The sequence below is a fragment of the Mustela nivalis genome, assembly GCF_964662115.1.
Source record: "Mustela nivalis genome assembly, chromosome: X".
Classification (NCBI taxonomy): Eukaryota; Metazoa; Chordata; class Mammalia; order Carnivora; family Mustelidae; genus Mustela; species Mustela nivalis.
In genome coordinates this window covers 36,379,669-36,407,421 of record NC_139040.1, presented here as the reverse complement: position 1 = coordinate 36,407,421, position 27,753 = coordinate 36,379,669, and the positions used below count along the sequence as shown (strand labels likewise).

General features: G+C 45.8%; 1 protein-coding gene across 11 annotated transcripts in view; it reads left to right on the top strand.

Moving 5' to 3' along the window:
* The window catches only part of PAK3 (p21 (RAC1) activated kinase 3), a 247,993-nt gene that overhangs the window by 113,294 nt on the left and 106,946 nt on the right, over positions 1-27,753 (top strand). For 6 of the 11 annotated variants that reach the window (XM_082717310.1, XM_082717317.1, XM_082717315.1 and 3 more), the window contains exons 1-3: positions 15,581-15,829; positions 16,910-17,019; positions 22,210-22,357. The exons of 3 other annotated variants lie outside the window; for them this stretch is intronic. The gene's annotated coding sequence lies outside the window, so the exon portion shown is untranslated. Of the gene's footprint in view, positions 1-15,580; positions 15,830-16,909; positions 17,020-22,209; positions 22,358-27,753 lie in introns of those variants that run through there. 2 more of the 11 variants (XM_082717311.1, XM_082717314.1) reach the window with 2 other exon arrangements.

Genomic DNA, 27,753 nt, shown 5'->3' with positions numbered 1-27,753 from the left:
GGAGACCAGTTTTACTTGAGTTATTACACTTAAGGTGAATTCATTTGCGCCCATGAGCTGGCTAAATGTAGGGAAATGCAAGTTGAATGTATCTTGAATATACAGCATTTTTTGTGACATATGGTAGACATTTAGTAGTGATTTTTAAATGGATGATAATTCCATCTAATCCCTCTCTGTCTCTGATCCCTGACTATGAACTTCTTGAGGGCTGAGAATGGAGGTAGAGTTCTCTCTGTGTTTCTTTGATGTCTAGCATGATTCCTGACACATACTATTTGTTAATTAAAAAAAAAAAAAGGAAGTTGTCCATTGAATGAATGAGACACTTTGATAATAGGACACAGATACACAAATCAATGCTACAGAAATAATTAAAAGAATTTATTTTCTCCAGGGTGCCTGCGTGGCTCACTCATTTAAGCATCCAGCTTTTACCTCAGATCTTGATCTCAGGGTCATGAGTTCAAGCCCCATGTTGGGCTCCACACCCAGTGTGATTAAAGAAAAAAAGGAAATTATTTTCTCCAAAACTGGTTTAATCAGACATCAACACTCATAATTTGCTTAAGAAACAGTTCTTCAGTAGGAAATGCAAAGGATAATTTTATTTTATCCTAGGGCTGGAGTATCATGAAACTGAATTGGCTGGAACCAAATGAATGGGGTTGTCCCATTTTTCTTGTCATGCCTTTTGACATCGCTTTCTTAAAAATCAGAAGGCAGCACAGAGAAGATAAACCAAGCCTTTCCTTTATACGATTTGGTATATCATGGCTGCTGGCTTCAGTGAGCTCACACTTCCTATCTAGTCCTTCACCTCATCCTGGTTGCTGGCTCTTTTTATGAGGCCTTTGTGACTTGCCACTTGCCTAAATTAGTGTATATATGTGTCTGCAAATGGACTTTTTAAAAAAGGCTCCACTCTTGTAGGCTTGAATCATTATTCGCTCCATATCCTCTCTCACTTGTTACAAGGCTCGTTTTTGGTTTCTTTCTCTTTTCCCTGACTTATTCACATGAATCCTTTGTTCTCCCTGACCTCTTAAGTGGAGCCTTTCCTTCTTCCTTTGCCACCCTCACTATAGTCTAAACATTTGAACTGATGAATTATATTCCTGTTTGTGTCCTTCCTCCTTTTATTTCATCCAGCCGACTCTTGACCTTTTCGATCAGTGGCTGCACCAAAGACTTCATCTCTGAATTTTTCATTCTGGAAGGTGCAGCACTACGTTCTTGAGGGTGAGTGAGAGAGGGATTCCCCATCCCGGCAGTATGCATTCCGACCCTGTGCTTTCCCTACTATACGCATCAACTCTATTTTTTTTTTTTTTTTGCTTTACTTTTAATTTTTTTAAATTTTTGTCTTTTCAATTGAAGAATAATTGACATACAATATTGTATCAGTTTCAGATGTAGAACATAGTGATTCAGTATTATATTCATTATGAAATTGTTACTACAGTAAGTCTAGTTATCACCTATCACCATACAAAGCTGTTACAGTATTATTGGCTGTATTCCCCATGCTGTACATTACATTTCTGTGTTTTATTTATTTATAGCTAGAAGATTGCTCCTCTTAATCCCCTTCAAGTATTTCATCCATCCTTCCACTGCCCCCACCACTGACAGCCATCAGCTTTTTTCTCTGAATTAGAGTCCTTTTCTGTTTTGTATTATTTGTTTTGTTTTTTAGATTCCACATATAAGTGTAGTCACACAGTATTCATCTTTCTCTGTCGGACTTATTTCACTTGTCATGATACCCTCTAGGTCCATCTGTGTTATCACAAAGGGCAAGATCTCATTCTTTTTTAATGGCTGAGTAATATTCCTGTGTGTGTGTGTGTGTCTGTGTGAGACAGGGAGAGAGAGATATATCTTCTTTATAGATCTATCAATGGACATTTAGGTTGCTTCTGTATCTTGACTGTTGTAAATAATGCTGTAATGAACATAGGGGCACATATGTCTTTTTGAATTGGTGTTTTTATTTTCTTTGGTTAAATACCTAGAAGTGGAATTGCTGGATCATATGGTAGTTCTATTTTTAATTTTTTTGAGAAACTTCCATCCATACAGGCTGCACCAATTTACATTCCCACCAACAGTGCACCAGTGCTTTGCCAGTACTTGTTATTTTTTGTCTTTTTGATACTAGCTATTCTGACAGGTGTGAGGTGATATCTTATTTGTGGTTTTGATTTGCATTTCCCTGATGATGAGGTGTTAAGCATGTTTTTGTGGGCCTGATGGCCATCTGGATGTCTTCTTTGGAAAGATGTCTACTTAGGTCCTCTGCCCATTTTTTTAATTGGATTGTTTGGTGTTTTCAATACTGAGTTGTGTGAACTTATATATTCTAGATGTTAACCCCTTATCAGATGTAAGATTTGCAAACATCTCCCATTCAGTAGGTTGCCTTTGTGTTTTGTTAATGGTTTCCTTCACTCTGCAAAAGCTTTTTAGTTTGATGTAGTCCCATTTATTTTTTCTTGTGTTCTCCTTGCCTTGTGGAGAGCAATAGAAAAAAAAAATCACAAAGACCTATGTTAAAGAGCTAACTGCCTATGTCCTTTTTAGGAATTTTATAGTTTCAGCTCTTACCACTCTTTTCTGTACACAGCATGTCTTTCACTTGATTCATAAATACTGCACACCTCCTGATGCCTTGCAGAGTGCTAGGCACTGGATACATAGCAGTGAACATGACCTTCCCACCTAGCATTGAGCTTATTTATTTATTTCACTGATGGACATTCAACTCTTCAACCCATTACATGGATAAAGGCAACTTCAAAATCATGTTTTATCTTTTTGATTGCAGACGTACCTAGTCTGATCAATCCCATTTGCATTTCTTAAGGTAGAGCATTCAACAGCCCTCTGGTGTGCTGGAGAACTGACTGGTTGGTCCCTTCTGTCCAATTGTCCATGAAATGTTCATAAGGGGCTAGAGGGATACTGCCTAATGTTTGTCCAATATTTCCTGCACATGCATTTCTATTGCTTCTTGGTTATCCATCTTTGTGAGCATCCAGAGGGCAGGAACTAGACCTGCTTGATTTGACTGGTAGAGAAACTAGCTCAGTCACTCTGTTGCATATAAAATAATGGGTGCAAGAGTTTACTGATTTACTTGATTTAATTCATTTTCTTTTTCTGTACTTTCTTTTTTTTTCTAATTTTGTATTAAATTCAATTAGCCATCATATAGTATAGCATTAGTTTCAGATGTTTTTCTGTACTTTCTAAGAGAAGTAGTGACTGTGAAATGAAATGAAATGAAATAAAATAAAACTAATCACATGTGGCATGTATTTAGCCCCAATGGTAAGGTAAGGTGGCTTCTAAACATGGCTGTTTCCCTCTGTCTTCAGTCTTTCTGGAATTAAATATTCTCCCCTCACCTCAAGCTATGGGTCAGATATCATTTTCTCCTCCAGGTTGCTTCCTTGGGGCCTGCCTCCCATGCTATGATGTGGATGGCTGGTACCCATGTTTTCTAGTTGGGCAGAGGAAATGGTAAGCCCTGGTGTCTAGCTTGAGGATGGTTCATGCCCAGGGTAGCTTCAAACTACGTTGTCCAGCAACTCATTTATATATATATATATATTTTAATTTATTTACCTATGCGGGGGGGAAGGGCAGAGGGAGAGAGAATCCCCAAGCCAACTCCCCTCACTGAGCGGGAAGCCCAACTGGGGGCTCAATCCCAGGACCCTGACATCATGATTGGAGCCAAATTCGAAAATCAGCCACTTAACTGTCTGAGCCATGCAGGAGCCTCCCCACCCTCTGCTGAGTTACTGAGCTTCTAAGTCTTTCTAAAATTTGTTTGTCTTTCTGATTCAGAAACGTTGAAGCGATCTCTTTGCTAACTCACGGGGATGTGGGAGGTTTTATTTTGGCTTTTGCGCCTTTCTTTTTTGTGTGTTTTGGCATAGTAAATTATTTGAAAAACTACTACTCCTTTCTCTAGGAGGTTTGCATATGACCCATTGGGTAAATGACCTGGTCTGTTTCTTGGAGCCAGTGTAGAAGTAGCTTTGGGCTCACAGTTCATCCAGAAGGGGCCAGAGAGAACCTTTCTAGAGGAAAACATATTTGATTAGTAGTAGTAGTAATACTAGTGGTGATAGCACAAGCAGGTTTTCCGAAAGTTGGAGAAAGCATCCAACTTATCTTCAAATGCTGAATTATCTTTAAATGTCATTTTTAAAACAAGAGAGTATGATTGTTTAAAAATGAAAAACAAAGCAGTGCATTGTAGCCAAACAACATCCCAGAACAGGAAATAGTTTTTCAATTTAGCCAGTCTGTTTTAATCTAGGTTATCCTAGATAACGTAGGCTAAATGAGGCTAAAGTAGCCATGACATTGCTCCCCAACTCCCTGTCACCCCCAGCCTTCTAAATCAACGTGCATATAATGCATGGCAACCAAGAAAGATGCTCTGAGGCGGAGACTGGACTGGACTCCTTAATGTGGTCCGATTACATTTAACCAGAGTTGAGTGTCAACACCACTACAAGGCATTTTACATTTCTGTTTAAGGAAAAGCCTTGTGGTTTTTATGTTTTGTTTTTTTCTCTTAAGCTTCTTGGAGTTCATGGAAAGTCTTGTTTACATGTATATGAATGTATAATTGTCTCATGGATCATTGTCATAAACTGTAGAGAGAAGACTCAGATGTCAGCATGCGCGTGCCTGTGTATGGGGGTGCTGAAAAGTGGAATATAATTTTAAAAAACCGTTACTTGAGGCTGCTGTTTTTGAGATTCTAGATCATTTAGGTCTTATTAAAAATGTAAGGAGTTTGAAAGCTGCAGGGTATAACTGGAACAGGAAACTTTCACCGTCGACCCCCTTCACCAGGGAAATCCAAATACTTACTGGGAGTGGAGGGGTGCAGCGGGAGAAGAGCCATGAATCCTTAGCTCCTCACTCTCCCGATAGTTAGCTTTGATAAATGTCTGAAAATTTCAACTGGAGTGTAGAGAGAATGCTGCTCTTTCTACTTCTCTCTGGTAAGAACAGAATTGCGGGGGGGGGGGGCGTTTGCTTTAAATTACAGAAAAGCCAGGATGAGCATTCTTTCTGGCCTGATGTGGGTGGGGAATATTAAAAAGGGTCAATGACGATCCCAAGATTAGTGGGAATGTACACCTCCCTCCCATTTACAGAGATGCACCACATCTTTCAAGAGAGCCAGCAAATTACCATGGGAATCTGCCCCCAACAGGCAGTGCTCAAGTAGGAGTCAGAGACTTCGTGAGCATGAGCGGGGTTTTGTGGGGGCCCTCCCGCACCATAGTGAACACAGTTAAGCCTCACTAATTCCCTGAATGGGGGAAAGGCCAATCTTGATTTGTAAGAAGCTTGAATTTAAAAATATGTATAAAGAAATGCTATGTTATTATTTCCAAAGACCTGCAGTCACACTTCTGGCTGGGGTCTGTGCTCTGAGCCGCTGAGACTCTTAAGGCCTTGAACAAACAGATAAGGACTATAATTAGCATATTGGTCATTTGAATGCAAAGAGCAGTTAGAGTGGCCTTAAAATTGCGTGTTCACACATTCCCCTAGCAGGCTGTCACTTTCATATGTTTATAGTATTAATTTGCCTAGCAACCTGCCTGCATTCCTTTTTGGCAGTAAATTTTACCCCAGCACGTCAGAATCGGTTCAATTTTCCATATTAGCAGCTGGAATGAATAATGAGGGGAGGGGCTCAGGGGTGGTGGTGAGCTCCTTGTAAAACTCAACATGACCATATTTTAAACTTCTATTTAACTAGAAGTTAATTTTAAAACTCATCAGTGGGGGCACCTGGGTGACTCAGTGGGTTAAAGCCTCTGCCTTCGGCTCAGGTCATGATCCCAGGATCCTGGGATCGAGTCCCACATCGGGCTCTCAGCTCAGCAGGGAGCCTGTTTCCTCCTCTCTCTCTGCCTGACTCTGCCTACTTGTGATCTCTGTCAAATAAATAAATAAAATCTTTAAAAAAAAATAAAACTCATCAGTGAATTTATTTCTGTTATTTACTGAGGAGGGGATTTATTCGCTAGGATGATTCAAAAGGGGAAGAGGGGTGGGGTGGGGGCTCCTGGGTGGCTCAATCCGTAGGGCAGTCAGCTCTTGGTTTTGGCTCAGGTCATGATCTCAGGGTTCTGCTATCAAGCCCCCTGTTGGACTCCCTGCTCAGTGGGGAGTCTGCTTAAGGAGTCTCTTTCTCCCTCTCCCTCTACCTCTCTGCCCCTCAAGCACACACACACACTCTCTCTCTCAAATAAATAAAGAAAATCTTCAAAAACAGGAAGACAGGCAGGCTGTTTTGGAATATTCCACCCCCATAAGTGACCTGATCCCGTGAACACCAGGGAACATTGAATGTAACGAGTTCCTGGATGATAAGAAAATAAGGATTGATTATGAGGCTCAACAGGTGCTTAATTAAATGGAACAAAAGCACATTGAGATCTGCATCTATTAAACACGTCTGTGATGGTCAGCCAGTCTTGCGTGCACGTATTAACTGTTCTTAAATTCACACTTGAGACCAGTTAATTCCAAGTGTGACCGAGTTATGTTTAGAAAGGGGGAAAAAGGAGAGAGATGAATACAGCTGCAGTTTTACCCAAATACCCAAAGTCATCTTCATTTTGCTATGCTTGTGGAAGAAAAAAGCTATGTTCTTGTACAAGTTGAACAAACCATATGGCCCATGGGGTGGGGATTGCAGGAAAAAACCGGGTGAAGCCTCGGTTTCCCGATTTTACTTTGCACAAACCTGAGGAGAAAAAAAATAATCTTTAAGTAATGAATTTCCTAATCTAGTTCCCAAATTTTGCTGCACATTACAATCTGGAGGAGTCTAAAACCTGAAGAGATTTTTTTTGAAAGATTTATTTGTTTAAGGAGGCGGGTAGGCAGAGGAAGAAGGAGTCTCCAGCAGATTCCCCAGTGTGTGGAGCTCAATGCAGGACACAATCTCAGAACCCTGAGATCATGACTTGAGCTGAAATCAAGAGTCGGACACTTAACGGACTGAGCCACCCTGGCGCCCCAACCTGAGGAGATTCTTTAACTCATGCCCAGATTCAAACCATACAATGAAATCAGGATGTCTAGGGGGGGGGCGAGTCACCTGCCTTTTATAAAATCACAAGGTGATTTGTTAGTGTAGCAAATTGGGAACAGCACTGCCTTAAGTCTTTCCTGCTTCATAGGCATTTAACCTAATCTTCCCAATTACCCTAAGAAGGAGGTGTTATTAGATCCCCATCTCACAGATGGGAAAACTGAGGTCCAGAGAGGTTAAATAAATTGCCCAAGTTCCCAAAGCTGTTAAACAGCGACTCTGGGATTTGAATACCAGCAGTTTAATTTCAGAGTCTGCATGTAGAACGCCCACACAGTACTGTCTCTCAGGGCTTTTGTCCCCGTATCTGGCACCGTTCCAACAAATCCGATCGAGTAATCCAACATCAAGTCAGTGAGAATATATTTGGCATCTACTATGTAAATCACAGTTGCAGACACACTGTGTGATTCTCCATAGATCAAGGAAACATGGCTAAACCCAGATAATTAAAAGGGCTTTCCAGATACCTGTAGGCTGGTTGTCAATTATATCAAAGCTTAACCAGCCAAAGACAACCAGAGACAAAACTGTAGTTGGACAGAGTCAAATTCATTGACCTGATGCGTCAAGGAAGCACATTCCAGAGAAACCATAGGATGCTGCTCTTGAAAAAGAGGGAAGAGGACCATTTTTTGTAACATGTGAGTTCCCACTGAAGGATTCTGAGGAGTGTCTAAAGAAGCAGGGGTAAGCTCTGGGTTGATGGCAGTTCCAGGGATGATGTCATCCTTGAAGGGGATATCGACCAGGAATTGGGGACTATCTTGAAGTGGGGGTGTCTGGTATTTGGGCATTCCCCAGGATACATGAAGAAGCAAAGCAGGTCTAGGGCATCCCTGGGAAAAGAGCAGTGGACTCTCAGAGGAAGTAAGGGTTGTCCTGGCATTTTGCAACCGCTGTGTGACCTTGGGAGAAAGTGTCTTCTGCTCACTTTGCAGCTGGCTTTGTCAGTCGGCTCTCTGAGCCTGATTAATCACAGGGCTGCTAATTCTCAGTCCGAGCTGTTTTTCTCTCCTTCAGTCCTGGGCCAGTTTTGACTCTTTCAGCTTTGGGTCTTTTTCAGCAGAGATGGGCATGAGGGAAAAAATATATATTGGTGCTCAGATCAACTATGAATAGTTTTGCTCATTTTCAGCTGTGTTGGTAAGTTCTTTAATGGAAGAGTATACATAAAAGTGGTGGATTCTGAAAAAAGCCTGTAGTTCAGTTAGCGTCTTACGATAATGTCAATTTCTAGGGTTGTGATGATGTACTGTAGCTGTGAAAAGTAAGTAATACAGTATATCAAAATATTGGGGGAAACTGGAGGAAGATACCTAGGGATTCTCTATACTATTTCTGTAGCTTCTTGTGAGCCTGGAACTATTTTTGAAAAAAAAAATACAGAAGATGTTCGGTGGGAGAACAGGTTTGTGTTGATGATCTAAATAAAACTTTTTAAAAACAGTCTGCCTTTACCTATGCTCTTCCCCCAATAATCCAAAATTAATTGTACCAATGTTCTATTATGTATTGCTGGATTTAAATCCACTGGATTTGAGTACATCAGCCAGTGGTGTTATCGATCAATATCCATGTCTACCAGGTACAGATCCCTGAGGACTTATTAGTTTGGGACCAGTTTGTGCATCCACAAGATGCCTTTTGAGTAGAGTCTGGAAAGTATGCATTGATATCACCAAGTAGGCTGCCCATATGAGTGAAATCATATGGTATTTGTCTCTCTCTGGCTGACTTATTTCACTTAGCATAATACTCTAGCTCCATTCATGTTATAAATGGCAAGATTTCATTCTTTTTTGTGGCTGAGTAATATTCCATCACATGCATATGTATGTGTGTATATATGTATATATACATAATATGTACATGATATATACATATATATGATACATAATATATATATGGTATATAATAAATATTATATATATCATATCTTTTTAATCTATTTATCTGTGGATGGACATTTGGACTACTTCCCTATTTTGGCTGTTGTAAACAATGCTGCAATAATCATAGATGTGTTGAATCATTACATTGTACATGGGTAACTAATTTAACAAGTGTATGTTAATTACACTTGAATTAAATCACCAGGTAGGGAAAGGAAGGAGAAAGTTGTGCTAGGCAAAGGGAAGAGCAGGAAGAAAGGCAGAGAGATAGAAAAGTCAAGGAATATCAGGGAAATCACAGTTTGATGAAGCTGATGTTTGGGGTATATTGGAGGACTGATAGAAGAACAACCTGGAAAGATCGGATGGAGCTGGAATGTGACAGTCTGTGTCTGATTTTCCTCTCTGTGAAACTAAGGGCTTTGGACTTGACTTGTAGTACTTGCTATATCTGCTCTGTGGCCTAGTTGCTTGGGTATGTATCTTTTCTCCCCAACTAGATTCCAAGTTCCTTAGGGAGGTAAGCCAAGTTTGGTTCATCTGTATAGCATCTGTAGCATCTAGCTTTGCATTTTGCACCTAGTAGGTGCTCATAAAATTATCCTAAGAAGGAATAACATATCACGGAGATGTAATTGATAGTCACTCTCAATGACATCTGGAGCTCCGAAGTAACATTGGGTGAGGTGTCTACCCATGGCGCAGTGAAAGTAGCCCACAGAAAACCACACAGCCCATGTCCCTCAGGCTCTCTGTGTCTGGTTTTGATGATCGGTATGGCAATGCCCTGTCATCTTTGACACATGTCCCCCATTGCTCCTGGACTGGACCATGATGGTCTCCTTTGAAAAGAGGTAATGTGCCTTGCCCTAATCGATTTAGCATACCACTCACACTTTCCTCTGTTTAGCTTTGCTGGGGGGCTGCAGAGATGACTTATCTCTCCACTACCTGTTCTTCAGTTTTCTGAATTACAGCGAATACAGTGGCTCTGACGGGACCCAAAGATGGTAGGTAAGGAACTCTTCGACAAGGAGAATTTCTCCAAGACTTGGTTGACTTATGTTATGGAAGGGGATCTCCACCATGCTTGTTGGTGATTTTTCCCCCCCTTTCACTTCCCGAAGGAAATGTTGCATTGCTCACCACCTTGGATGGCCGGGAGTGGGGACAGGGGCACTTCTGTTCCTGACAACCTCATTATGTGGTTATCAGGAACAGACACTGCCCAGGTTGTCACGACAACCAGCAATGATTCAAAGCTTCTGTGAAAGGTCTGTATCTCTGGCAAATAATCAGCCTTTAGCACTCAGCAGATGCTGAGCTGAGAAGCCAATCACAGGTGCGCTGGGAAAGCATGACATCATAGTCCAGCCGGTCCAAAAAATTAAGATTTGGTTTTCCGTTTTTCCCCTTGGTTCTTTTTCCCCTAGATTTTTGTCCTCCACTTTCTCCTTCTTTCTCACTCTCTTTTTTTCCCCCCTGGTGAAACAAGGAGATCTGAAAAAGCAACTTTCCAAATTCACTTTATTCTCTAGTTTGACTTAGGCTCAGGCTGTGTGCAGTGATCTGGAGAGTGAGGGGAAGGAATGTGTAATGTGATTCACTTAGGAGCAAAATCAAACAGAGCATCAGCTCAATTAAATAATGTGGTTTGTTATGTAGGACCATGGTGGAAGTGGGGCTAATTAAAACCAAGTCAGAGGAGAGGAACTTCCTAATTCTCCTATTAATTCATCCAGAGCCACCTCCATTTAATTGTTTTCTCCCTTTCCTTTGCTAACTCCCTGGTGGAAGGGAGGAGGGCAGAGGCTGTGTATTCCTGAAAGCTTGTAGGTTCTGCAGGGCAGGTCCCTAATGGGTGCTCATTAGAGTGAAAGAAGGTGAGAAGAGACGTGTATGCCCCCCACCCCATTCCCAAGGTCCCGCAATACAGGGAACATATGCAAATGGAGACTCATCAAGTCAGTTAAGGAGGTGTGTAGCTCTGAAGTCTGTTAAATCCACTGTTGTTCCATTAGCCTGTTCGCATCCATACAAGAGTCTAGGGAGATAGCAAGTCAAGTTTCACAGAGGAGAAAATCCAAAGTCCAGGGAAATTTGAGTCTGGCTCAGGATTTTCTGACCAGAAGCTGGACTGGAATCTGGGTCTCCTCCTTCCTTGGCCAGAACTCTGAAGCCTTTTGGCACGAACAGCCTCCCCACCACTCCTACAGAAAAGCTGGAGCCCCTAATTGTGGGAGTTGGGGGCCAAGAAGGAAGGGGGCACAGTTGGATCTGACCGCAGTGCTGACCACAAGGTGCAATAAGCGGACCCCAGTGAACGAGGGGTGGGCGCAGTGCTCTCAGCTAACTAACGCCTTTTGCACTAGCTGCCCAGCTGGGTTCTTTTGTATTCAGAGCAGGAGGGGGAGTTTTTTGTTGTTGTTTTTGTTTTATTTTAAGTGCAGCTGCTTTAGCAAAAGCTGTGAAGACAGGAGTCCACCATGGGGAATGATTTCTGGCTGTAGAACTTGAGACAGGGATGGGAAGGGAGCCCTGATATCCAGGCGGCTTTTACCCAATGGGTTGTACATGTCTGCCTTCCGTGCCTGCCCAGGTATGGCTCAGCGCAGCCTGGCCTCGCGTTCAGACCTCTTTTAGGAGAGCAGTGTATTTGTTCGGTTTGCTTGTTTTGTTTTTGTTTCTGTCTCCATCCAAAGAAAGCTCTGTTTTCACTTGTGAGGGTTCTTACACGTTCGGTATGTTTATTACAAAAACATGTACAGACGATGCGGAAGTATATAAAGAAAACAGTTAATGACCACTATCAAGCACACATACCCGCATGTCTTCCTTCCTTTTGAATTCCCAGAGTTACCCTGTTAGCAGTTTTGTGTGTATGATTCCGGCTGAAAGACACACACAAACACATGTGCACGTGTGCGCACATTTTTTTAACAAGAATAGCATAGTAGTACACGGGCTGTTCTGCAACTTTTTTCATTCAAGAATGTGTCAAGACGTGTTTCTATTTCAGTACATAAGAATCCACTTGATTCTTTTTAGTTGGCCTCTAATATTCTTTTTTAAAGATTTTATTTATTTATTTGAGAGAGAGTGAGAGAAGGAAAGAGTACAGAGGGAGAGGGAGAAGCAGCCTCCCTGCTGAGCAGGGAGACAGGGGACTGGATCCTAGGACCCTGAGATCATGACCTGAGCCAAAGGCAGACACTTAACAGACTGAGCCACCCAGGCACCCCTGGTGTCTAATATTCTAAAATATGCATATACTCTATTTTATTTACCAGTTCCTTTATCAAGGGACATTTAGGTCAGCTTTTATATAATGAGGGGTTCTTTTCCTGTATAAGAGTCAACAAGAAACACACTTGAATATGTGTTGGTGTGTTTTTAGGAGTGTTTCCATAATCAAATTCCTTGAGTTGAAATAGCTTGGTCAAGTGGAACACGTACTTCAAATTTCCTAGGTATTCCCAGCTTGCCCTCCAAAAAGTCACTGCCAGTTTTCACTCCCATCCGTGGTACATGAGTGTGAGCAGTGCTCTTTTTTTTCTGGGATTTAACTGGAAGGCTTTTTTTTTTTTTTTTACTTCTGTTGCTCTAAGTTCCATCCTGGAGCCTGTCACTTCCCCTGTGAATCTAGGGGCTGGTAGGTTTGGTGAGAGCCCGAAGAGCAATACAACAAACACAAAACAAGAAAGAACACCACAACTGAAGGTAGGAGACCTGACTTCTAGGACCATCTCTCTGAGACATTGGACAAGCCACTTTAAACCTCTGAGTGTCCATTGACTCATCTATGAAATGCAGTTCATAATTGCCACAATACACGTTGTGGTTGTTGTGAGGATCAAATGGGGAGGTGTGAAAGTGGTTTGTAACCCGAGAAGCAAGATACATGTGCCAAGTGGTTATTCCTGTAGTGTGGTTATTATACCCTTAAATCAATGAGCTCAGAGAAGGAAACGGGGAAGTGGGAGTTGAGTGGGAAAAATTACACAGATGAAATCTTTAAGACATTCTCAGCTTCCCTGAAAGTTCTCAAGCAGTCGTCCTGTATTCTTGGTGAACAAACCATGTTGGTAGTAAAGATTGCTTTATGGTATCAAGAAGAATTGGGGCATCTGGGGGGCTCAGTTTGTTAAGCGTCTAACTGGGTTTCAGGTCAGGTCATGATCTCGTGGGTCCCGAGATAGAGCCCTCTAGTCCAGTTCTGTGCTCAGTGAGAGTCTGCTTGAAGATTCTTTCCCTTGGCCCCTTCCCCCACTCTTGTGGGCTTGCACATCCCCCTCCCCAGAATAAATAAATGAATCTTAAAAAAAAAAAAAAAAGAAGGATATAGGTCATTGCCCTTTCATGCAAACACTGAAGTCTCCTATGCTTTAATTTTTCAGGCACCTAATAGGATTTTGGCCCCATGCTACTTTCTATAATCACCAGTGAGAGAAGAAACACACCCATGAAATGCTTAAATAACCATGTGTAGTGACTGCATAAAGAGCTCTGAGTTATAGCTGAGGTATAGGGAAGGATTAGAGTGAAATCAAATACCTTTTAATTACAATTTAAATCAATAGCCCAGAAGAACAAGTGAAATCATTAGCCAGAAAAAAATCCAGTTTTCTTTATTTCTTAAAAAATAAGAATGTTCTTATTCTTTAAAATAACCCAAAATAAGTGCATTTTACAAATCAGAGATGTAACATTAAGTATATATTCATTCATTTAGGTCAGTGATTTTTAGATTACTTTTACCATGAAGCAAAAACAAAAAAAAATCAATGTGATGAGCTACTTTCTTTAACCCCCAAGTTAATTAAAAAGATATCTGTAAAATCATTGAAAGCAGAACCCTCGTGATCTCAACCTATTCATCAGGGATTTGAGGAGGAGGGTGAAGTGTGTTTTTGCATTAGGAAGACAACCACCAAGCACACACACACAGAACTATTTAAAATGCCTGATTAAAAAAAAAAAAAAAAAACACCAATCCAGTATACTTTTTTTTTTCTCAAGTGAATATGTATTTTAACAGAGCCAATAATATCATGTATTATATTAGAAAAAAACACGGGCTTTGGACTCAGATCTAGGTACAAACTCCATCTCTGGGACTTACTACAGTGTTCATATAATAGTCATGTATGCATAAATATATCTTTTAATTAAGGAAAAATTTTTTATAAATGCAAAGTGATCCTTTAAAAAATCTGAAGTATGTAGTTTACTTAGTCTTTGACTCTTTCCTGCCTGATCCTAGGTTGGAAAGGTCTTCGTTGTTCTTTTTTCAACTTCCAGCATGATCATAATTTTAAATGAGTTACTCCAAAGAGGTATCCCATTCTCTCGTATTCTCCATATGTTGTCTCTGTGGCTCTAGAGGACTGTTGTGTGACTTTTCCTAAAAGGAACTTAGCAAATATGTATTAGTTCACTCTCTGTCCTAAAACTTGTTTTGCTACCATTATGGAGAAATGATGGCCAGATGTTATGGGGTGTTGAGTAAATTGGAGAAAAGTGTACTGTGGAGGGTCATAACCCATTTTGATTATTGAAGTATTTCAGGATATATTTGTCTTCATAAAAATAAGTTTGAAAGTGGAGAGGGACAAATCACCCATAAACTTTTACCTGACCGTGATAATTTAATGTTCTCTTCTAATTATATCTGTGGGTGTATTTTACATCACTGTAATTCAAAGGTACTCAGTACTTCGCATTCTTTGTCATTTTTTTATGACAGTTTACTGTCTCCTTGCTGGGATTTACCGTAATTTATATAATCTAGACAAATCCTTGGGGGGGGGGGATGCATTTCGAAGTAGCAAGGGATGATTTTTGGAGTTATATTTTAATTTTTGCACATGGGGAAAATTTGAACTTTTTCTTAAAGGTGAGAGGCCACGGAAGGTTTTAGGGAGAGCCACATTTTAATGAAATTAAATATATCTATGTATCTAAACTAATTGAGGTAATTGATTGATTGATTGATTGAATAATGCTCCGTGTTTTGAAATGTGTGTTTCACGGACAGAGAGTTTCCCTATCTAGCTTGTCATCTCTGAATGCCACTGCCATATCTGCCAGAGTCTACAGCGTAGTCCAGAGACTCCATCAGCATAACCTGTTGGCCTGACAGGTGGTGTCCCAAATCCAAACCATTTCCCCCAGTAAAGAGTGCGGGTGTAGCTGGACGGATTTTCTCTCCTGGAAATTTATCTGAAATTCCAGTCTGCCCAAGGGAGGCCAGTTAATGAAGATCCATGAAATGCCCCCGCCTCTCCAGGTGCGCCTCTCTCTTGATGGCCCCACCTCTGTCTAGACAACCCTGACAGTGTAGAAGTTTCCATCTCCTTTTCCTTTCCCTCTCTCTGTTCCCTCCCCTTCAGTTTTTTCCCCCCTCCCAGGCGCTTCCTGCCTGGAAACAAAAGATTGGTCCCCAGCAGCCCACTCAGGGCGATTTTAGTTTTCTGCTCACCCTCTGATTGGCCCGCGTGCGGTGCAGAGCCCGGGTGACGTCATAGCCGACAGGAGCTAGGGAGCGGTTGCCGAGCCGGGCTCTGCCGCGGGCGGGCAGCTGTCGGCAGCGCACCGTCTGGGGGCTCGCGCGGGGGGCTGCGGCTTTTCCCGGCCCGGAGCAGGTGTGCGAGGCCGGGAGGAGAGCCGGGGAGAGCGGGCCGGGCCCGGGGCTGCGGCTGCGGCTGCGGCCCCCCCCAGCCCCGCCAGCCTGAGCGCTCGGAGGTAGAGAGGAAAGGTCTGGACAGGGTGGCTGGACCAGTGGCAGGTAAATCCCGCGACTCACGGCGCCCGGCTCGCTCAGGGAAGGGTGTGGCGCTGCTGGGCAGATTTTCTGCCTTTCCGGGCCTACCGCCCCCACCCGCTCCTGTTCTCACGGCGCCCCAGCTTCGGGTCCCCTCCGTGGCGCCCCTGGAGCGGGGAGACCCGGCGCGCAGTTCTCCGGCTCGCGCTGGGCGGACGCGGACGAGTGGGTGTGTCAGGGCCACTCTCGGAGGGCCTGGACCCCGGTGCACTGGGGCAAGCCCTAGGCTCGCCAACTGGGGCCTGGGCCGCTGGAGGCCAAAGCCGCCCCCAAAGCAACGTCAGCCCGTTAGTCCTACAGTATCTTCCCGCCCCCTCCCCCAGCCACAGAAGCGACGGCAGTTCCCCCCGCCCCCCGCCAAAAAAAAAAAAGCCACCAAGGGGAGGAGGTGTGGCCGTGGCTGAGACAAGTCCGGGGTAACAGAAAAAGTGACGATTTTCTTCTATGGGGCGCCCTTTTATTTTTCCTTACCCTCCTCCCCTTATTTGGTCGGGGGAGGGTAATGACAGGACTACTCATTTCTTGTCATGTGGAGGTTGGCATGATGCAGTACTATCCCTAAAAAGCCTGGGGCGCCTCTGTTGGCCTTTGTCTTGGTCGGGGAGAGAGGGCAGGGGTCACTAGGGGTCATTAGGTCCATGGCCCCCCTACCCTCCTCAGCACACAGAGGGCCTTTCCCTCAGTTTGTGAACTGGCTCTGGCGAGGTGACTGCCACACTTTGGGGTGGAATGAACATTTTAGATTCTTGCTCTGATAGGCTTTCCTTCCCTGGGTGGTGATTGAGGGTCGGGGTGTGAGGGCGCTGCCAGCAGGGAGAGAGCCAAAGGCCCCACTTGATTTTTTGGTCCCACCTTCCAGAATCCAGTGGCAGACTCTGGACTTGAGGGTTCTAGGCTGTGGTCTGTAGAAGCAGAGGAGAGAAGGGTGAGTGGCTTGGCTTGGGGAAGCATGAAAGGGGGTGGTTGCAGTGTTATTTTTTTTAAATGGCTTTCAGCAGGGAAGCCTTTAGCCATGTTAGTCTTGCTCCCCCCATGGTTTTGCAGACTCAAATCCAGGCCAACTGTATGACTGTCTGAGGTGTTGGAACAGAAGGAAGTCCATTCCCGTTGGTGACAACACTGTGGCCCTGTTCTGGGATGACCGAGGTATAAAGGTCAGTGTGGTTTTCACTGGGCCATTTGCAAAATTGTAATTGGGTAGGTCTGTGATTTGGTACTTGAGGCCCCTAACCAGGGGCACCTTTGGGTAAAGGGGCTTAATCTGATAATGGATGACTAAGAGGCCAGGGCTTGGAGGGAGAGTCGTATCAGCCTCCGTTTCTGGATACAAATGTCATACTTCCCTCCTCCATGAAAAAGGCAAAATGAGAAGAGACGGGCATGAATGCTGGGTAAAAGCCAGCAGCTGAGAATCTTGAGGCCAGAGGGACCTTGCAGTGTCAAAGAGTGGACTCTCCAAGCCTCCAGGCAGGCAAGTGGGCCTTGTAGGAGAGACTGAACAGGAAACGGAAGGGTCATTTGTAATACAGATGCAGAAAAAGGGGCCACAACACCCCAAAGGCTCCGACCACTGCTGCAGGTTACAGGTTGTCTGGTTAGAGGCTGAACTAGCATACTAAGCAAACAAGCATGCTGAGGTCTTTGGGGGAGAAGGTGGTAGACGTGACAAGCAAGAAAAATGAGGAATAACTGGGGGGGCAGGCGGTGAGATGAGGGGTGCCGCCCCCATCAGAGACTCTGCTTTTGTGAGGTCAGAGACGAAGCTACTGTGAAGTCAAAGAGGGTGGCCAAGGCAAAAGAAATCAGGGCTAGAAGTCTAGACGCAGGTAAGCTCAGATGGAGCAGGTAGGAACAAAGCCATAGAGAGATAGAACAAGAAAAAAGCGATGGTCTTAACCAGGAGCCCTAAGGCCCCGATTTTCCTGGTGAGATAGAGAAATGGTGGTTGTCCAGGCACGTATGGCTCAGCCCAGACTTAGGGAAACAATTTCTTGATATTTAGGGACTCAATAGCATTTCCATCCACGTACCCTGCCTTCAGGAGCTAGTAGCTTGGGTCATAGGAAGGAGAAGAAATTCCATGAACAGCAGACTCCACAATGGCTCTTTCCTCCTGGGTAAGGAGAAGGAAGAGGGGGGTGGGCAGGGTCCCAAAGGGGATTGCAGGGGGAGCTTCATATCCCCCCAAGATAGGTAGGTTGACTGTTTTCTACAACGGGAGGGCCAGGGCCAGGTCTGGGATCCCTGCTGCAGGCACGGGTGTCTGCCTGAGCTCCAAAAATGCCCTTTTTCCCCAGGGCCCATGGGACTCTGGGTAGGCGAGGAATGGTGAAAACCCCTGTCCTAGAATGTAAGTGCAGCTGTTAAGGCTTCTGGGGCTCACTGTTGTCCCCCAAGCTCCCCACCTGCCAGAGGCTGGGCGGTTCCCTCTGCAAGGCCTTGGGGTGGACTTCCCTGCCAACTCCGCACTCTGCAGCTTCCTCCAGCAGGGGGCAGGAAAGGGTGTGCAGCAGTGGGCAGGGCCAGAGTCCTCCATTTCCAGTGTGAAACTGGAACCTTGGGATCAAGTCATAGCCATATGTTTAAAATCTGATTTAGGGGTACCAGAGAACCAAAGGAACCCCTGGAGTCTGGTGGTCTGTTTCCATTCCCTCCTGAAATGTGTCGCTTCCTCCTGTGCCCCAGGACCTTGGAAGGCATTTGTGTTTACATACAGCTCAATGATTACCCTGGTCACTAATACACACAGCCTCACCCAGAGTTTAATTGGAAATGTTAATCAGTACAATGGATCCATGTCTGATTTGCACATTCGGTCAATTATCGATTATCGACCGACTAATTGCAGGTTGGGGCAATCTGTGCTACACCCATGGGACATGGTGAGGGCAAAATGGCATAGCTATCCACTGGGTTTATGGGTGGGAAGCAAAATGGGGAGGTGGACCTGGAAGACTGGAAAGAGAGGAACAGTTCACTGGTGGGGAATGGGGACTATTCCTAAGGTGTGGTCACAGCAGAGCCTGGGCAGGTGATCACTGAGACCGACTAAGAACAGGACCATCTTGGAGCAGACACAGCAGGGAGGAAGGGCAGGGTTTTGTCCTGAGCTGGGAAGATGCTGGATTTGGAGAAGGAAGGTGTTTTAGAGACTAGAGGACACGGAGCTGGGGTGGAACCAACCCTGGAAGCCAGAAGTGAGGTGTTGTGGTCTGCTTCTGCCCCTCTCCGAGCCTTAGTCTCCTTGTCTTTTGAATGATGGGATTGGATGAGGTGGTTTCTGACATGATCATGACATTTTAGGAAGTGGGTCCATTTGTTCTTGGTCATGAAGCAGATCTACCATAGGACAACATCCCCCGCCTCCCCCCCCCCAAATTTACCCTTTTAAATCACACTTTTTGGTATGCCCTTTGATTTGGGGGAAAACAGTACAAAACAAACCCCTAGCCACTACATACATTTCATCTTTTTGAGCAGCATTGTTTTTATTTTTATTTCATGTGAATGGAAACAGGAGGGAGAAGAGAAGCCCAAGTGGAGAATCTGCTAGAGACCCTAAAACCAAGCTCCTGAGAAGCTCTTTGGGGATTTTATACAAATCTTACGCAGTTGGGTGGAGGCTGATAGGCAGTCGTGGCGCCAACTCCCTAACTCAGCCTCAGAACTGAAGGGCCTGGGATGAGGGTCAAGGGAGGCCTGCTTAGGGTGTCTATCCTTCTCCTTTCTCCCTCATCTCTGTCTGAGCCAGGTGGACTTTTTGGAATTCTGCACCCTCAAGACGCTACCCCTAACTGCCGGCACAATTGCGCCCTCTAGTGACCACAGCGGGGACACCTTTGGCAGAACTGCATCCCATGGCCCAGCTCCCTTTGCCAGTGCTAATCCCTTGTGCAGCTGTTAACTCCCTTGGAGAAGGGCTCCAGTGCTTCCAGGTGGCCTGAAGGAGAAACTGAGGCAGCTGCAACTCCCTGCAGGCCCTTCTTCTATATGGATGGGACTGGGGGTTGAGCAAGAGTGCCATCTCTCTAGCGCTTAGTTTCCTCCTTTGGGCCTGAAAAAGGTTCCAGAACTCCTTTCTCTGTTGTCTTTAGTGCTGGGCTGGGCACCTGCCATGGGAAGATCCTGTGGTAGAGAGAATGGTTGGCCACAGCTTCCCCCCAACCCACGTCCACACACAAGCCCCCCCTGCCCCCGCCAACAACAAAGTGGTCACCTAGTCCCCAGACAGAGGTACTGGCAGGAAGCCAGAATGCAGCAAAGCTAGGGTGCTGGTAGGCAGAAAATGGGTACAGTGAACCCTACCCGCAGACTCCAGGAAGAGGCTAAGCCCCAGGTGAAGACACAGGGCAGTATAAATACACAACAGGACACAGACACAGAATATGGCAGAGCCACGTGATACAGAGTAAGGATTAGATACGTGTCACACACATCCAAGGCATGGACCATGCAGGGCAGATGGGCAGCACATACACAGTGTATAGACAGCAGTATAGACACTGTATCCATACACTTGCTATAAACAGGACTGCACCCCCTGACGTGATACAGACGTGACACCCACAAAATAGCATAGATAAAACAAGGCATACATCTGGCCAAGTACAGGTACCCAGATACCAAGGGGGTACAAGAAGCAGCACAGATACACCCCCTCAGTGTGTACTCGTACACGGAATACATCTCCACACTCCCAATAAACACCCCCCACCCCCGCCCCGGACAGGAGAGGGGAGTGTGCCCTCCAGGTGGAGTGCTGTGTCCTGCCAGGCTCCGCGCGCTGGTTCCAGTGGTGCAACTGGTGTATTTGAAGCGGGCTGCTGTGCAGTTCATCAGAGGCTGAAGCAAGGTGGAGTTAGGCCTGTGGAAAGCTCTCAATCTCACACAGGAACCCAGAGGTGCTCAGTTGGTCCAGGCTGGGGCCTCTACTGCCCCCCACCCTGATCTCACCCTCTAGCACTCTTCCCCACCCCCATGGGTGCTTGCTGCCATCCCCCACCCGGGGCTCAGGGGACTTTTTGTGGCCGTCCTTGAGCCCCCTTCCAGCCTTGCCCCTCTCTGGAGCTTTGGCAGCCATCACTCACCGACCCCCACCCTGCTCCCTTGAAGGATGAGCTCACACAGCCAGGGAGGGAGTGGGTGCACACCACTTAGTGGCCCAGTGGGTGGGATCTGGAAAGGCAGCTGGGAGTGTGTGAGTGGGAAGCACTCAGGGAATGCCAGGGCCCCTGAGGGATGCACGGGCAGCTGGGCCCTGGAATCTCACCAGGAGCAAGTGGCAGACCTGGGGTATGGCTTGATCTTCTTGTTCACCACGGGGAAGTTGGGAATCCTGGGGCTTTTCATGGCTCCCCAAGGGTTCAGTTTTACTAGCTCCACCTTTAGCGACCCCTGCGTCTGTGTCTTTGGATTCGGACCTGGTGCATTCCAGCATCTGCTAACAGGTGCTAGCCTGGGTCCTTTGCTTTGATGGGATTTCCCATATAGGTGCTGCTTTTCTTAGAGGACAGACACATGGAGCAAAGGTGGGGGCAGGGTAGGAAGGATTGCAGAGGGAGTATCCGTCACCTTGAGAGGCTCAAGCAATTGTGGCGCAAGGTGGAAAAGAGAGGGGTTAAAGATCTTGCCTCCACGGTTGGACATGGGAACCTCTGGGGGGAAGATAGGGTAAAGAGTCACCCTGAAAAACCCCAGGATATATTCGCCCTAAGAAATCTGAGAAAGACTGTTGAGGACCTCCCTGTAGTGGAGATTGGGGTGGGGGAAGCCAGAAGGAGGTTCCAGTTAGGATCAGAGGCTGAGGCCTTCAGCGCTGCGAGATGATAGCAAATTAGGGACCCTCCGAGTGCTTCCCCCCACCACCCAGTGAAGGAGGTTGCTGAGAAGGGAAGTAGGTGGGGACCTGTAAGTGACATAGAAAGCATGGCTAGGTCTTCGGGAAGCTTAGGTGTCTCCAGAGCCAACGTGCATTTGCCATGATCGCTGTGCTGGACCACCACCTGCAAATATGTGGCTCCTTCCCATCTGTTCCATGCGATCTAGTTGTCCTGAGTCTTGTCCAGGGCGGCTGAGCAGGTCTTCTCCATGAGCGTGCAGGCAGAGCCAGAGTGAGTGGCAAGGTGACAGCAGTTCTCGACCTGAAACTCCCAGTTCAGCGCCCTTTCTGGACTCTGACCCCACAAAGCCCTTTTAATGTTTCTCCCCTCCGATTCTCTGCCTCCTCGAGCGGTTTTCTGAAATCCACCATAGCACGTGTATGCGATGTTTGGGGGGGTTGGCTGAGGGAGTAGTAGCGGGTATAGCAAGAGGTTCCTGCGCCCCCACGATGCTTCTCTTGGCAGGTTACCCCCAAGAAAGAGCAGCTGAGTCCTTGCATCTTGTGGCAACTGGTGTGCCCAACACTGAGTTTGTGGGAGCTGAAGGCAGCCTGGCCCCTTCTCATGGGCAGTGCCTACCTGTGCTGAGGTCCTGCAGCCGTGGCAATAAGAGGTGAGTAATGGGTTCCAGAGCAGGGAGTCAGGGATCTCCAAATCCAGGTGAAGGCCACCTTTCTACCAGAGCTCTCAGTATTAAAGACCCTGGCTGGGCCTTATGAGCCAGGCCTCAGAGCACAGCCCCTTCTTTCTGGTCTCTCAGTTTGCTCCATCTCTAATACGGGGATGATAGCCATGACCTACATCATGGTGTGAGTAGGACAAGCAACCAAACGGTCATGGCGAAAACCTTTGCAGTTGTCAGGCTCCATGTAAGAACTTCCATGTAACCACTGGCATGCTTCCCTTCAAGCTGGCATTTCCTTTCCTCATGCTTTCTGGATGTCAAAGTGGCATTTCAGCCACATGTCACTGACTGACCAATCAGTTCCTGAAATTTCTCCTCTACGACCTTCATTTTACCTTCTTATTCAAGACGTATCCCCACCCCATCTATCCTAGCTTCCGGGCCTCAAGGGCTGAAACCTTCCAGAACCTTCCCTCTACCTTCTCAACCAAACAGGGAGCACTCCCCCCCCAAAACAGGTCCAACAACACTTGAGCCCATAGTATACGGCATAGCCCTTGCTTCTCTTCAGCCTTTGATCATTCTTGCACGATTTCTAGAGTATTCATCTTGGCAGGTAAACTAGACCATAAATTAGGGGTAGGGACCTGATTTCACAAGTCTCCGTCTCTCTCCCAAGTGCCCAAAATTCCCCAGCAGCATTTCGATTTGGGCCCCTCTCTTCCTCTCCACTTCTTTCAGGTTCCTTGGCCATGTCCTTCTTTCCCTTCAGGCAGCCAGTAGGGCTTCTGCTGTCAGCTACCCGTCTAGCCTTCTGTTGCCATATGCTGCCGTCCAGCTACCTGTTTGTATCTTACATGCCTCCCTCTCTTTGTCTGCACTTCTATTTGTCAGTTATCCTGGCACCTCTCCTAACATCCAAGTCAAAAGCAAGCAACCAATCAAACTTTTTAAAAAAGCAAGAACAACAACAAACAAACAAACAACACCCCCCCCCAAAAAAACCCCACAACAGAAACAAAGAGAAAACAAACAAGGAATACACAGTGTAGTTCCTCTTCCCACGGAGCTCGCCCTGGGTCTGATGGGACAAAGGAAAAGTGCCGCTCAGCGGTAGGTGTTTCAGTGGTGCCTCTTGGTGAAGGGAAAACTCCAGAGGTTCGGCTGGATCTTGAGGGTGTGAAATTACAGCCCTGCTGATACTGATGTATTCAGCATCCTAGAGATGCTGCGGTAGGGTATCTTCTACAGACCTTGAGTGACAGACGGTAGCTAGAACTCACTCAAGTCAGAAGTGAGCCCAGGGGTCTCTCCTGGGTGTTCTGTGACAGTTCCAATAATAACGTGTATTTATTGTCTACGGTTGCCAGCACTGGGGTGGGCATTTTTCTTGCACAAGACTATTTGATCCCACAGTAACTCTGCAAGGTAGGTATCTTATTCCTACTAGTTACTGCTTTTGTTTCTGATTATAAAAGTGAGACTAGCTCGAGGTAGGTACTACAATCATGGTGTTGCCCACCAGGAGACCAGGGTTGAGAGGGGCTAAGTAATGTGCTGTATATAACTGGATACGTGCTGTGGCTTTAGGAGGAAAGAGGCTTCCTCAAGAGTTTCTCAGCATCCCAAATACTTCAGTGCTCTCTCTCTCTCTCTCTCTCTCTCACACACACACACACACACACACACACACACACACACTCGGGAGCACACTTGTGTACTCTCGGACCTTCACATAATCCTTATCCTTCCTTGGCTCACACTTTTCCCACTGGACACATTCATGGTGACAGTCACATCCACCCCCTCATCCTCCACGTATTTACAGACATGCTGCATGAGGGCCCACACTCACATGGCCGAACACTGCCTTGTACATTTTTGTGTTCATGCGCTTGTAGTGGCACACGCTCCACACTTGCCATACAGCCCCTCATGTTCTTACCCACTCACAACTTTACCTCTTCTTACATGCTCACACACTCACAGTCCACCTTCTAACCTATATCCACACTGACGGTAGAATCACATTTGACCCTCAAATTCCTCTGTGCTCACACACAGTCTACACACAGACCCACACCAATTTTCCCTTGTCCGCTGCTTATATAACCATAATTACCCTCGATTTTATACATTCTAACACGTTTGCACGGTCACGGTTTCCTGCTCACCGTAAAACAATGACACAGCTCCTAACTCCTCGCAGGGACACACGCACATGCATGCACGTTCCCACCATAAATACACTCTCCCCCGTTTCAGCTGCTATACCATCTTACAGTCTTACCCTCAGTATTACATGCTCTGGGGCTACTACTTGGCACGGACACAACCTCGCCACCTCCATCACATTCACACAAAATCATGCTTCCACAGGGAAACACACTCATTTTGACACCCATTCACATTCATTTGCTCACCTTCATGCTGAGACTTGATCATCAGATATAGGCACACACACTTCCACTTTCTCTGACACACATCACCCTGCCCTCATACTCAGAGTCATCGCCAAGATGCATTCACACTGACACACACCAACACATCCATCCGCTCGCTCGCATTCAGTACTCACGCTAATTCACATCAACATACAGTCACACTTACGGCACACCCCTGCCTCGATACTGATGTTTGCACATTTTCACGGTCTTCCATACTCTCATGTTCACAGCCATGCACACTGAATTCTACACCATCACACTCTGTCACGCGCATGTGCTTTCACGTGTACACCCTCTCCCACGACCATTTCCGTATCATACACATTCACACCAGCAAGTTCCCCACAAGATCACATTCTTGCCCGCTCTCACTCTCGTCCTCTCATACTGGCACACCCTCGCACCGCCACACACATTCCCTCCAGTACACACGTGGGGACCTGCACAGTCCGTGACCTGCATTTACGCTGGCACACCCGCTCCAGCCCACACAATCTACATGGTTGCCCTCAATTCCTGTAAATGTGTTTGTGCACTCACACACGGACTGCTGGTGATGCCGTGGATGGCCACGCAGACTCACACTCACTCAGATTCTCAGTCCCCCTACAGCATTTCCCCTGAGGTGGATATACTTGCTCACATTGGCCGACATATCCACACAGTCACTGAAGCATAAATGCATTGCCTCTAGCTCAGCGAACTCGCCTGAATGGTCACGGGCTCTTCCGGGGACTCTCACATGGATGCATTGATGCTGACACCTACTCACATGGACATGGACTTATACCCCCTCCCTGGAATGATCTCACTCACCCACATCTGCAACTCACACATGGTTTACAGTGACCCCACCCTCAGGCACACACCCCACATCCCCAAACATACATATGGCCCTATATGGATATTGCCACAGCCATGTACTTTTTCACTGACACACACCCCATCACACACCCCACGTGAGGAGTTCATAGTCACAGTTGTCACTTTTTTTTTTTTATCCTCCCCCACTGGATCCTCCTCCCCTCACCCCTGCTGGAAGGTTTTTCAGCCACCTGTGGCTGATGAAAAAGTGTTGGTCTCAGCCAGGTCAGCCATGGGACCAGATATTTCCAGAGCAGAAAGGAGTGCAATTTATGTCTAGGATTAAAAAGAGAAAGCTCAATCCCACAGATCAACTCTTACATCCTTTTGCCATAATTTTATTTTACATAAGTCATCCCTAATAGATCTTAGCTGGTTTACCCAAAAGGGGTTGGGGTTCAGATGGTTTATTTTCTGGAAGTTTATGGCCTAACCTGCCACTTCCTTTCTCTCCCAAGGGTTGGGGGGCAAGGTAATGCGTGTTTCTTTATGTACTCACACTGGTTCCCTAGGCAAAAGTGTAGGTCTCTGATTTTATGTTTCTGATCTGGAATTCTCTACTGTTTCCAGTAGGCACCTCTAGCCAGCAAGGTCTACTCTTCCCCTGTTATCCTTGGAACGTGGTATTCAAGTTTCTGTATGTGCACACATAGACCCCACTGGAATTTCAACAGCTGCTACTGACAAGTTAACAGAGGAAATTTCTCAGTAGGCGTGGATAAAGGCAAGCTGAAGAAACTTCCTTGTGTTCCAGACAGACTGTAGATTTCCCTGCAAGAGGGTAAAAAGAAGTGCAAATCCCAGGAATGAACCAACCAGTAAATCGGGGGGCATGGTGCCAGAATCCTGTGCCATCCCAATTCCTGACGAGAGATTTAGAAACATGAAAGCACCTTGTAGGGGCCTCCTTAATCTGTGGCTTCCCCTACTGGAATCTTTCTGGAGGAAAGATGAGGGCAAACTAGGCCCAAGCTGCCCTTTGATAATGGACTCTAGCACCATGGGGAAAAGCCTGTACTCTGAAATACCACACATTACCCTCTACACCTGCGATTAGACTGAGGCCTTCTTGGAAAGCAGAGACCACATCATCTAACTTATTTTGGATTCCCACGGTCTAGTGTGATGCCAGGTCCAGAGCAGCTACTTGTGAAACTCCAGTAAGAAACTGAAAGACGTGGGTGGACAGCAATGTGTCAGGACAGATCCAATGCCATTACTCAGTGACATTACTCAGTGTAGATTGAGGATGTCCTAGGGGCCCTGTCGAGTGCTAGACCCAGAAAGAGATTCAGATGGAGGAAAGAAACATACCCTGCCCTTGAGGTACCATCATTCCAATGGAAAAGATAATCACACCATGCAACAGTACCACAAGTTAACAGTCTTGAAGCTTGGGATTGGGGCATTCTTTATCAGCCAGTGGTCTTCAGGCTCCCAAGGCCTTGAGAGCTCATGGGTGGTTGGGAACAGCAGCCAGGATGTGGGGTAGTCATTTCCCAAAGCAAACCTCTTTGTAGACCTCTTGCCTCGTCCCAAGATGTGCCATCTTTCCAGAAGATGGTGTAGCAGGGCCCTTTGTCAACTGTGCCTAAGGTAGAGGAAGGAAAGTGAGCTATAGACATCAATGGAAATTTTATACTGAGTTAAAATTTAGTCACCACCTCCTCCAAGAGATGGCTTTAGAGAAATAGCCTGGCAAATTTACATTTGATCATTTCTGTGGATATGCTGAGAGTCACCAAAAGCAATTTATGTAATTTTACAGGACTGGGTGAATTTTAGGAAGGAAAAAAAAAATGCACCTGCCTGAATTCACTTGGATGCCTTGTGAAGTACTAAGTGAACCAACCCATCCCCATGCATTTATATGGTATCTTAGACTTTCCAAAACAGTTAATAACCCATTCATCCATTACAATAGAGAAATTAGGAACACCAGCTCTAGAGTCCAAAGACAGGCACTTGAATCCCAGTTTGGCTGCTTCCTAGCTGCAGAACCTGGTTTGAGTCAATTGCTCATCCCTCTTAAAGCTCAATTTCCTCATCTGTAAAATGGGAGGGACGCTAATA